Source organism: Drosophila santomea, chromosome 2L (assembly GCF_016746245.2).
Source record: "Drosophila santomea strain STO CAGO 1482 chromosome 2L, Prin_Dsan_1.1, whole genome shotgun sequence".
Taxonomy (NCBI): domain Eukaryota; kingdom Metazoa; phylum Arthropoda; class Insecta; order Diptera; family Drosophilidae; genus Drosophila; species Drosophila santomea.
In genome coordinates, this window is record NC_053016.2 from 8,101,607 (window position 1) to 8,113,988 (window position 12,382).

General features: G+C 41.5%; 1 protein-coding gene across 2 annotated transcripts in view; it reads left to right on the plus strand.

Moving 5' to 3' along the window:
- The first annotated feature begins 11,233 nt into the window (after window positions 1–11,233).
- The window catches only part of LOC120452587, a 50,455-nt gene continuing 49,306 nt past the window's right edge, over window positions 11,234–12,382 (plus strand). For both annotated transcript variants that reach the window (XR_005616479.1, XR_005616480.1), the window contains exons 1-2: window positions 11,234–11,363; window positions 12,059–12,369. The gene's annotated coding sequence lies outside the window, so the exon portion shown is untranslated. The remainder of the gene's footprint in view (window positions 11,364–12,058; window positions 12,370–12,382) is intronic.

The window sequence follows — 12,382 nt, forward strand, 5'->3', positions numbered from 1 at the left end:
GGATATGCTTCCAAGGATATTATAATAAATTAACTAACTTTTTGATCTTAAACTTTAAGTAATACATTAATTTTACGTTTTTTTTAAATTGTGTTTTCTAATGCATAAGTATTTTTCATGCAATTGGTATCGACTGCAATATAAAATGTTCACCACCCACACCTGCACAATCAGCGGCGACTGAGACAGCTGCTGTGCGAGAGAGGGACAACAAACCGCTGCCGACTCCACTGGGAATCAGGCAACACACAAATGCCATTAACTAGTTGGTGGCGCGACAACTTTGCACATTTGGCCGCTGGGCATCCACAGGACACCTCAGTTCAGCTCGATTCGGCTGAGGATGCCGCTGGAATGCCATAAACACCAAGCGGGAGCTGGGAATGGGGAGTTGGGAATCGGGAGTCATCATCATCATTACCATCGTGAGCGGCATCCTGTGGGAAGAGGGAGTGCCGGTGTGGGCATCATCCTTATGCTATTATCAACAACATCAGCCATTGTCAAAGTTTGGCGCATTTATTTGGTTGCTCAATCAGCGCCCAAAGCGATTTTGCCGTCAATGTTTTCCCCCACTTCCCCACTCGCCATTCTACAGTCCCACACCAATTTCAGTGCCCCCATTGGGCCATGAGCTCTGGCTCATTTTTATCAAAGAGCCGGCGGAGTTCCACTTCCACCTGCGTCGCTGCCGCCATTTACAATAATTACCATCAAATGAACAAACAAACTTTTGTGCCGCCCTTGTCCTGGACTAGTGACAAAGGCGAAAGCCGAGCTAAAAGCTCCGCTGACCCCGCGAACTCCGCCTTTTTATGGCCAACCACCCACTCGAGCACCATCTCACCCAGAAGACAAGACCTCTTTTACTTGCCCTGATAACACAAGGCAACATGTTAAATATGGTATATATTTTGGTTCTGTTGGTTGATCTGCTAAACTAATTTTTGTTATTATAATAATTAATTAAAAGTCACGAACAATTTTAATTGCAAATGTTGATTCCTTCATAGTATTTATCTTATAAAGTAAACCAGTTCACATTTGTAAGCAATAGGTTTTTATTGAATGCCAATATATTAGGCATCGGGAATTACCTTAAACCATAATAATAACATTTTTTAAGGTCAATATTTTTTAGTGTATAAGAAATTTATAATATAAAATCCCTTGCCTTGCAACACAGTGTTTGTAGTGGGGAAGCCTTTGCCAGGACAGCACCACCGAAGCGGATTTTGAATCTGGTTAGCTGGTGGTGCTTATCGTGCAGCAAGCATCACTCAAAAGTTGCGTTCTTTTCCCCGTCGTGTTTTCTGTTTTTGTATTCTGTATTTTTTGTATGCCCTGCTTTATTTTCACTTTTGCCAGCCAGCCAGCCGTGGCTGTCGGCTCAATTTTCCAACATTTGTGCATTAGGCCGCTGAGGATTAACAATAAGTGGTCCTGGTTTGGGGAGGAGTTCTGGATTGGCTTTGGATTGGGATTGGGGAGCGGACTAGCTTATGCCGCGGGGCAGGAGATGTTAATGAGGGACTGGGGATCGAAACCACACAAAAGCTGCAACCTGTCAACTCTGGTTAATGTCGAGGCCACTTGAGTCCAAACTTAAACTCCAGCTAAAGTTTAAAACAAGAGAGAGTCGAGTTTCTCGACTGTAAGATACCGCTTACTTGCGAGGGAGCATTTTCAAATAGTCCTATGTTTTTATGATATGGTAAATATGATGATAAAAATGGGCCAGTCAAATGATAAAGTCGGAGGAAATGGGTATGGAAACAAACTTCATTTATAGCTCCCCAAATCTCAACGGTTGTTTGGGCAGATGGATTCGTATATTGATATTGGTATCGATTTATTTATTAATATAACTAACGGGTGTTTTTTTTAGAGGTATAGAACTTTAAGTTGGCATTACTGTTCAAGATGGCGACCGATTTAACAGCTGTCAAGTGATTTATTCTCAGTTTGGTTTGGCAATTCGTCATGCGTGCTTACAAAATCCAACTCGTGCAAGAATTGAAACCAAACGATCATCAAGCAAGGCGTAGATTCGTCGAATGGGCCCAAAACGAGATTGCTGTTGTTCCCGATTTTTCATAAGCCTCCAAGATCTTGTGATTTAACACCGCTAGACTACTTTTTGTGGGGCTATGTAAAGTCATTGGTCTATGCGGATAAGCCACAAACGCTAAACCATTTGGAAGACAACATTCGCCGTGTTATTGCCGATATACGGCCAAATATTGGAAAAAGTCATTGCAAATTGGACGTCCAGATTGGACTACATCCGAGCCAGCCGTGGCGGTCATATGCCAGAAATCATATTTAAAATGTAATGCCACAAGATTATCTTTCATGTCAATAAAATTCATGTCAATCGAATAATCCATCGTTGTTTTATTGCAATTTAAAGTTCTATACCTCTAAAAAAAACACCCTATATATATTTAGTTTAATTTTTGTTCAATGACTGTAAAAACCCCAGTTCAACTTTTCTAAGTAAAAGTTGAAGGCCAAGTGTAGTAAAGTAAAGTGAATAATTGCGACTTAAATAAGTGACACAAGTAAAACCTTAAGTCGGCGCATTTGCGCGTGTTAAACCGCAAATTAATTAATAACCAGTGACTTTTTGAGGGCAACACATGTGCAATTAAAAACCGCGATAAAGTCCAAAAGTCGATGGTATATAAGCCTCCAATTAGGATTTAAGACGCGGGCCAAAACAGACAGTTAGCTGGCTGCAAGAAGTTTTCCACTCAGCCAGCGCGGCAATTAAACAGAGTTGAATTTCCTAGTTGGCCAAGGTAACAAGGAGCTCGCAATTAACGCGATTAAACATGATGCCATGATGCTGGGGGAAATCTACGGCGCGTGACGGGAAATCTCAAAGGGACGGTGAAGGGGGAGGGGGAAAATTCCCTGGAGTGAAAGGCGTCATCCAGTCAGTGTCGATGTCAAGCCATGTTTGCACTCGTATTTGTGTTTGGACCTAAACGGCTTGCAGCTTCTCAATTTATGAGCCCAAGTCCTTGCCACTAACATTACTTTAGTAGCTGCTACCTGCCTCGTGTGTGTGTGGGTATGCAGGTGTGTGTTGTGTGTGTGTGTTTTATGTGCCTTGTAAATATTTATGCAACCGGTAATGACGACTTGGCAACTGCCAAGTGGCTGCTTGAAGGTCGCAACTCTGGGAATCTTAAGGCTGCAGATTGCCATTTCAGTTGCCGGTGTGGATTCAAAATCTTGAGCTTGTTTACCGAGGTACGGTCCAACCTTCAATGGCCGCATGATATGCCCCTAATGAAATGGTTATGGTACACTAACTCTCAAGAGCCGCCCACAGCCACACAATTGCAACTTCCTGGGTGCTGCTGAGTGAAAAGATCTTTAACTTTACTTTTTTGAAAAGTTTCAAGTCTATGACTGAAGCGAAAAGTAGTTGACGCTCAATGGGTAAGGGAAATTAAACCTCTAGAAATTGAATTACCATATTTTCCAGATGATGAATCCTTTTCTTAACTTTACTTTGTAATAGGAATTTTCTTTTTTAGTTTAGCCTGCCTTTTTTTGAAAGTTTGTCGTACTTATTCAGTTATATAAATATTTTCTTAATATCACTAGTGAATAAACTAAGCTTTGCAACCAAAATTTTACGATTTCCCAATAAATTAAATTGCTATAAATACATATCCGTTGTCTACCTTGGGTATCTTCTATATTTGAAACGGCCATCCATTTCTTTTTAATATGGTTATCCATTTTGCATCTATATACATATATTATTAAGCGTGGCCCTGATGCGCATTCGGTGTTTGTTTGGCAGCCAGTCGCAGGTGCCACTGAGCGTATACTTAATATGCCATTTATTTTGGGCGAAAAACTCAAGGCTAAGCGAACGAAACGAAAGCCACTGAGATGAAATGAAACGAAACCCATTCACACAGATGCGACCATCTCGACGACATACATAAATACTCGCATCTGGAGGATCTTGGGCAACTGCAGACGAAGAAGTGTCTTGCATTCGATAGTCGAATTCATTGTCGCCTTTATTGTTGTTCCGCTCCGCTCCTCTCCGTACCGTTCCGTTCCGTTGTCGAGAATCAATTTGGCAAAAGTCATTGCATTCAATTGTCACTTGACAGACGACAAATGGTGTTGATTCACAGACACTCGCATGCAGCCGTGGCAAAAGATTCTGCGACAGAGACGACTCAGCCGGGCAAGGATTATTTATTTTGGACACATGTACACTCGTACTCTGAAGACATTCGGCACTCGAGCTTTGGGGCCAGCCAAGGAGGCATTTCAAAAGTTATTGGCCGGGGCTTGGTGAACTTTTCAATTGCCGGCAACTTTGGCCTGCCAAAAAATACATTTAAAGAAGTACTGGCCCAGACAGAGCATAAATTTGCAAAGTGCCGGGCCTCGGTTAGTGCATAACTTCTGTGGCATGCCAAAAGCCACAAAACAGCAAAGGCATTGCCGTCATGAATAAAGCACTCAGATTCACATTGCAATCGCATTCGCACCCAGACCCACACTCACATTCACACTCGCATTTGCGCTCATTCAGGGAAGCACTTCAAAAGCATTCAGTGTGTGTGGCATACTTTTGTGGGAAATCAACTCGGGCCAGTCGACAGAAGCTTTTGTACGTCTGAGTCCCGTCGACTGAGTGACAGGTCGGCGGGTCATCGAACTCGGACCTGCAAACTAATTACAAACCGATTCCGTAATCCAACCGAACCTCAAAAAATACATCAATCTTTGGCATGCTTTATTATGCATTTTCAGTGAAATTGGTGAAAAATGTATTAATCCTGCTCGAAAGGCTGCCTAAGTTGTTTTATATTAAATGCAAAAGTAGATGGATGTGGGATATGGCGTGATATGGCGGTATGTCCAGTTACCAAATATAAATTATTATATGTACATATTATTTTCAGTATCTGCTTTAGATACTTCACATTTTAAGTCATCACCTCAATTTTATTCGGAAAGAAAATAAATTAACTAACTTACTACGTAAAGGAGCCATACTTACGTCAACAATGAATAGCTAGATATTTATGGTTAACGTTCTAAGACGTTAAAAGTTAAAGTAAACAGCCCATGTTTGTCTTTCGATGGTTGTTTAAATCGGCTAAATAGCTGAAAAACTATTATATATCTATAGAAAGTAGCGCCACACCATGTACCTTTCTTATTTCTATTTTTGTTCTATTTTTGAGCGAATGTTAGTCCGTAAAATGCACCAACCTAAGGTTTACGGGTGACGACTCGCGTCTCACAGCTGTCGGTACTAACCACATTTACCCCGATCTAGATCCACGAGCTCGAACTCCCGGGGACCAGGACTAGGACCAGGACCAGGACCAGGACCAGCACCAGAGCCAGGACCAGACCCAGAGACAGAGCCAGTGCCAGGACCTGACCCCTTTTGAGGCACATACGGTTAATGAAATTGTGCACTCAATCGAGCGTAATGCTGAGCGAAAGTCAGCAGTCGTCGATATGCAATGCTGCTCGATGATGAGGTTCTTCCTTCCACAAATGGGGATGCAGACGGAGGATGGGGATGCATTTGCCAGCTGCCAATTCCCACCTGGCTGGCTACAAAAATTAACATCAACGACACTAAACTGCTATCGCTGGCAGCATAAAGCTTGGCAATGTGTGTTTGCATTCGAGCTTGAGCGGGATCCTGCAGGTTGTGCGAACAAATAGTAAAAAAAAAGGACATAAAATGTTGTCTGGGCCATAAGCGAACCGCAGCTGAATCCCCGATCCCCAGGTCCAATGTGATTTTGGATATTTAGCGTATTAGGTAAATGGCTCGCGTTTTTTACTTGCCGCATCCGTTGCAAGTTGGCTTTGTGCAGTGCTTTAACATTCCCAGGATGTCGTGCTGTTTCGCCTCCCACTCTGCTGTTATTACTTTTTTCTGGCTCCTCTTAAATGGCATTTTGAATTTTAACGACCATAACTGCAAGCTTATCTTAAATGCTCTTTTATGGCTAAATTTATGTTTGGCCCGGTGAGCTGGCTGCTTTTCGGAGCTTGCTGCCAACTTAAGATGATGAGTTTCAATTACCCTTACTTATAGGAGTATTCTGTATACACAAGTGCCGGCTGCATTCAGACAATTTTCCATATACTCGTATATAGAAGTTTAGTCTGGAGCACCGCCGTCTGAGTTATGATTTTTCCAACATCTTAAATTAGCTTAGATTAGCCGGCATAAATATTGAGGCAAGTGCTGTGATGCCGATAAATCGCATAGCATAATTCATCTAACCATAATTTACCATAGAAATACGTATATATCTAGGGGAGAGCCAAACGATGGCTTGTAGCAATTTTTCAGCTATCCTGGTGCCGCCATTTGTTTACCTCCTGGGCAATTGTCCCCGCACTTGGTTCCCTTGGTATATGAAAAATGACACTGCCAATGTCTATTATTAACACAAATGTATTTTGCCCCAGTCAACGGGCGACGAGTGTCCCCATTTATCGCACATGCTAAACGGCACTCGTGGGAACTATCTAGTAGGACATTTATCTAACACACCAGCCATATCTCTATCTGAATCTGTATCTGTAAATACACCAGGCCCCAAAAGGACCATGACTCTTCGCTATTTGATCGGCACATGTAACTGTCATCGCTCTACTGGCTAATTAATTACGGAACAGCTAGAATGTTGTTTGTTTAGGCCGCGACAAGCCATATTAGCAATTATTATTGAACTGCGTTTATTTGTTTTGCCATTTCCGGCGCAAAAAACCAAAAATCTCTCCCAGCGGTCCATTTAAAGCGATTTGTGGCCCACAACGTCGATTTGTGGCGCGTGCCCGCTATTTTCCATAATTCACTTTAGAAGCTCGCACAATGGCAGGACATTTCCCAAACATGACGTTCATATACGAACTTTTCAATTAAATTCATTACACCTTCTTCCGCCGCCTGGTGCTCTTTCCTGTCGCTTAATTTCCCAGCAAACACTAAGTCATTTCCGGCCAAACGGCCTAGCCATTACCTTGATTATCATCTCAAGTTCCAAGCCGGGCATGGAAATTCTTTTTCCCACTCCGCAGGGGGCACGTTCTCCCTTTTGTTTACCTCGGCTTGAGGTGGCCAGGTTTCAAGCACTAAGGCCAGAGTAAATTACAGTTGGAGTTGGGACTGGCTATCGACCAGTGTATATCCTGCTTTCGGGCTTCTTAGATGCTTTCGTGTTTTAAATATTTAATGAAAAAATAATATAAGAATAACTCCGCCGATATATATCGCATATTCACATAACAAAATACTGTGAACAAGATTTTCGCCAGCCAAGCTCTTGTCAAGTTCTACGTTTCCCCGAAACCACATCCCATTGCAACTTCGTTCTACATGAAACAAAAAATATCCTGGTTTTTTTCCGCTCACCTTTTTTTGTGACTTGCACGCGCCAAAACAAAAGTTGACAAACCAGCGAGACATCGGGGCCAAAAGGTAACATTCTGGCAGAAAGCGGGCTGAAAGCGGAGCCACCTGCTCCTGGTTTTAGGTTCTTTTGTGGATGCCGCAGCTCGTGCTGCGCCCAGTGAATTATTTTCCACGTAAATTGGGTGTGTTTTCTATTATTGCCCCAGACTTCCGGCGTGACACAGCGCCTGTCAGCATGGCAGCAAAGCCACTTGTTTCAAGTCGTTTAAGTTATTTTAAATTTGAAACGTGGTTCGTTTCGGACAATGCCGGCACTTGATATAAAATATTGTCAGCATTTTTTCACTCCAATTTTGCGCTTTCGCTGGCATTACCCACGACCGCCGGTCCAGGCCAAAAAAATATGACAACTCAGCCAGAAAGTGACCAGCGCAATCCCATCCCATCCCAGATGGATTTTCGAGCAACCGAGTAGGAACTGAGGCGAATGCTGGAAGAAGTTGAGGAAATTAAACTCATTGTCGACAAACAACGTCAACGTCGCTTTATAAGAATGCATATATTTGTTTAAAAGCTGCTTTATTTAGTGTTGGATTAAACTGTGAGTAAAATGTGATGAGTATTCAGAAATATTTATTAGGTAAAAGGAAATGTTTCGTCTGTCTGCATATGTTTGATTGTTTTACTATTTATTTTTCTGATAAGAACTTAAGCCTCTTACTCTGTTTTAATAATGACCCCAAATAATTCACGTCAAGTTTAAGGAATACAATATATGTATATGCAATCGATCTTTCGGGCGGAGAATTTTATGAAGTGTTCTTATTGCATTTTTCAAATGTAAATCATTTTAATTTTATATACACTAAGGGGAGTAGTTGAAGTCAAGGCATTTCAGGCCCCACACAAAACAGAACTTATTAATCCCCATCTCAAGTCGTTCGCATTCAATATTAATCCAGCCCGCTCCACTTTCGCTACTCCTGCAGGGAGGTAATTAAAAAATATTTGTAGCCTACTTAGCGGGGCTGGGAAAAATTGCACTTTGTCAATTGCTCTCACCTAATCAATTATGTATTGCTCTGCTCCTTTGATTATCCCAATCCCACGCAGAGCAATCCACAATCAATTTGGCCTGTCACACTCGACAATTCACATAATTAGCCCCGATACAGAAGCAAACTGAGAGCATTTCGTTGCCAATTGATGGTTGGCATTGGTAACTGATCCACTGGATCTACGGAAGGAGGAGGTTGGGGTCCCTAAGTCTCACATAATCCCGGGAGCTCGACATAGCCGTGGCATTTTGTTTAGAAACTTTTAATTAGTGTTGCGAAAGTTTTTCAATTAACACCACCTGCACAACTATTTATTCTGGCCGCCTTTCGTGGGGCATACAGCTTCCAGCTTCCAGCTTCTTCGAAACATTTGCCCTCATTGTTGTTTGTGTCCTGGCTGTCGACTGTAAATTATAAAAATATTTTTGCACTTGTTTGCTGGCTTGACTACCTTGCCCCTCGAACAGCTCAGAATAATTCAGTACATGCTCCCCCGACAGCCCATTCATTCAGTTTTCAGCAATAAAATAAATACAAAAACGAAATGAAAAGCAAAGAAAAGAAAAGAAAAGAAAGGGAAATGTGCGGGAATGAAAGGAAATTGTGGGCAGCCGATATTATGGAATGTTTTCTAATTGAATTTCACTCGATCGTAATTTAATATAAATTGCGCAAGTTTTGACAGCCAACACAGTTGGCGAACAACGCGTCCTCCTTGTTTTCCAATATTAATTAGCGTGGCCGAAAGGAAAACTGATGTTGCTGATGCTCTGACATCTGAAGTGCTAGTAAAAATGAAATTTACTAATGGGAATGGAAATTGTAATGGAAATGGAATGGTATTGCTAATGAACAACTGCTGTCGACCTGACCCATGGATCCTGCCATTAACTCGAAATGACAATCAACTATGACCATTTCTCAAAATAATAAACACGGCATAAGGCCACAGCTAATTAACTGATATTATGTTCTAAAGTAAGAATATTTTACACTTGTAGGTTTAAAAAATTAAACATTTGTCACAAGTTTACAAATAAATTATGGATGAAGTTAAGTGAAATATTCTTTGGATTTTATTGAATTTCCTGGCAGCAAGGGTATGATATATTTTGCACATATGTCCAATGTAAAATGTATACCCTCAGAGGAATCTGGAATAACATTTCCTGCATTGGCATGAATTTTCAATCAATCATTATCCTCAAGCTGTGGCAGTACCCTGCTTCTAGGGAACTTAATGTCAAATTAAACCGATATGAGCACACATTGGAAAAGTTGGATGCCCACCCACTTCCACAGCGGAAAAAAGCGAAATTATCGATTTCGCTGGATTATTATACAAAGCTGGCCCTGAGAATTGCCAACTTAATGAAATTTCTGCTTATGCGAATTCGCTTGTTGTTGACACATAAACAAGTCGAAGACATCAATAATAAAGGCTATTTGGGCGCAAATAGAGGCCAGAGATGAAGTCATTGAACCGATGACGACGCAACTTCCTAGTCAAACAAAGGCGAAAGGAATCCGCGCATGCGGATTAATAATAATAATAATAATAAATATTAAATGCCATTACAGCTGCTTGGGATTTATCTCAATGAAATTATCTAAACGACGTAATCTGGTATTCAATTGCGTGTCCGCAGACCGAATAAAGATGCGCCGCCCGGACGAACTAATCCGAGTCCGAGTAGAAAATCCCGGAAAGTATTCCGGAGTTTACGTGGAGCGTTGAGCAGGGCGCAAGCTGTTTAGAAAAGCTTTATTTATGCCCAGACATAAATTTAATGCTAACAAGCAGCGAGAACAGACGCGCCACGCCCTCCAAAGGTGCAAGTGAAATTTATTTGGCTGATTTTCCCACCGTCGCACTTGACGAAACAGCGCAAAATAGTTGCACTTGCTGCAAGAGAGAGAGCTGCATCCGCGAGATGCGTCAGGGGTATAAAATTAAATTTCAACTTTTAACGAATATTTACGTGTTGCCAGATAAAAGTGGCATAAAAAGTTTCCGCAAAGTGCGAAATAGTTGCCCCAAAGAATGGTCCCGGCCCTTAACAACTCAACTCAACCCTCGACCCGGCGAAAAAATGCAAGTGTTAAGTGTGAATTATGGTGCAGCATGTGGAATGCATGGAAGGTGCTTAAAGAACAATGCAATCCATTTCGATGGCGCACACGTAGCCGAGCGAAACAATTCCGGGGATCCTTAAGAATCGATTAAGAGCCTCGAGATGCGGGGCATAAAATGCGGAAAAGCATAAAATGGCTGCCCACTTAGGTGCACCTATCCATTATATCACATTCGCTGTGAATTGCTATTTTCTATAATAAATTGTAAATAGAAAAGGAATAATTCCCACGCTGTTTCTAATCTCTTTTATTGTGACCTGCTTTTAAAGTTAGTCGATAAAATGAGATTGCTCCTAGGCATCAGCAAACATAACATAACATATCTTAATTTTGACACGGATTTTTACATATTTATGTATATTTATTTATTACTATCAATTTACATAGAAATGCAAAATTTCTGGAGCATAAAGTATAATTTTTATGCATGCCTCATTCGCCTTTATAAACACACATTAGTTCTGCTTACTCAAAGCTGTAAAGTGCAGTTTGCAATAACACTACAAAATGTAATTTGAATTATGTTTATATTTTACCCAAAAATGAGCAGTAGTTTCGTTTTAATTGTTTGAAAGCGAAATCATTCAAATATTAAATTCTCTGTCAAAGGGTTTTGAGTCCCAGTCATTTTCGTAAATGTAGCAAATATATTTCAAATTAGTGACCAATTGGTTTCCCAAGACAACAGAAACTACGCAACTAAACGGGGGAATGCATAGGAAATGCATATGTAGGTGAGTTTTTGGTGGGGTGAAAATATTTGCATGTATTGGTGGAGGATTGCCAGGACTACGATTTTTGTGTGACTGCTGAATTTTTCAATTTTCTTGGCAACCAGCACAAACGCAATTTATTTTGCCATTCACACACACAGACTGAAGAGCCGATTCAGATGCAAGATACAAAATACAAAATACGAAGTACAAGCAACTATTGTGGAGTGCAAGGCAATTAACCTTGCTGTCTTTTGGCAGTTGTGGCACACTTGTGAACATCTTCAGATTATATCTCCGCTTGAGTGTGTGCCTAATACTTGCAACTGCATCAGTGAGTCGTTGAGATTGCTGGGCCACTTCAGGTGCTGTAAGTTTTTAACCAACTCAAAGTCTCAATGGGCCGCAATTAGCCCGAGCTCCCAGCATTTAACTGAGCTATTTAGACCGGCATTTATTCTTTTCGGCTGGAGGACTGCTAATTGCGCTCTTCAGCTTCCGTTTCGAGTTGCTGCACTAGCTCAAGTCTGGCTTAAGTCCCAAATGCATACTCATCTTGTCGAGGCTTCTTCTAAATGATTCACTTTATGACCTGCACTGCACGGCATGCCTCAAAAGTAGGCAAATTGCAATTGCCTTTGCAGCAGTGCGACTGCCTCTTTAATTGCCCGAATTTCCACATTAAATTGAGTTATATCACCACCTTGCCCCCGCAGCCAGAACTTGGCTCAAAAACAGGGGGCTGCATTGACATTTCCATTACCAGCCACGGCCCGTGCATTTGTTATGCAATCCGTGCCAAAACAGAACCGCCGGAGCGAACATTTTTCCCATTTGGCAGGCGGAGCAGCCAGACAAATCCCAGCCTGACAACGCAGCGCATTTTAAGTATTAATTTGAGCAAATCTTCGATAAGCTGAAGCCAACGACTAAGGAATGCCCTAATCGAAAAGGGATGTCATTCAAATTCATTGAAAACCTAAACCTTCACCAAACAAAGTGTTTGACACTTCACCAAATATTCATAGTAAGTAAGAAAT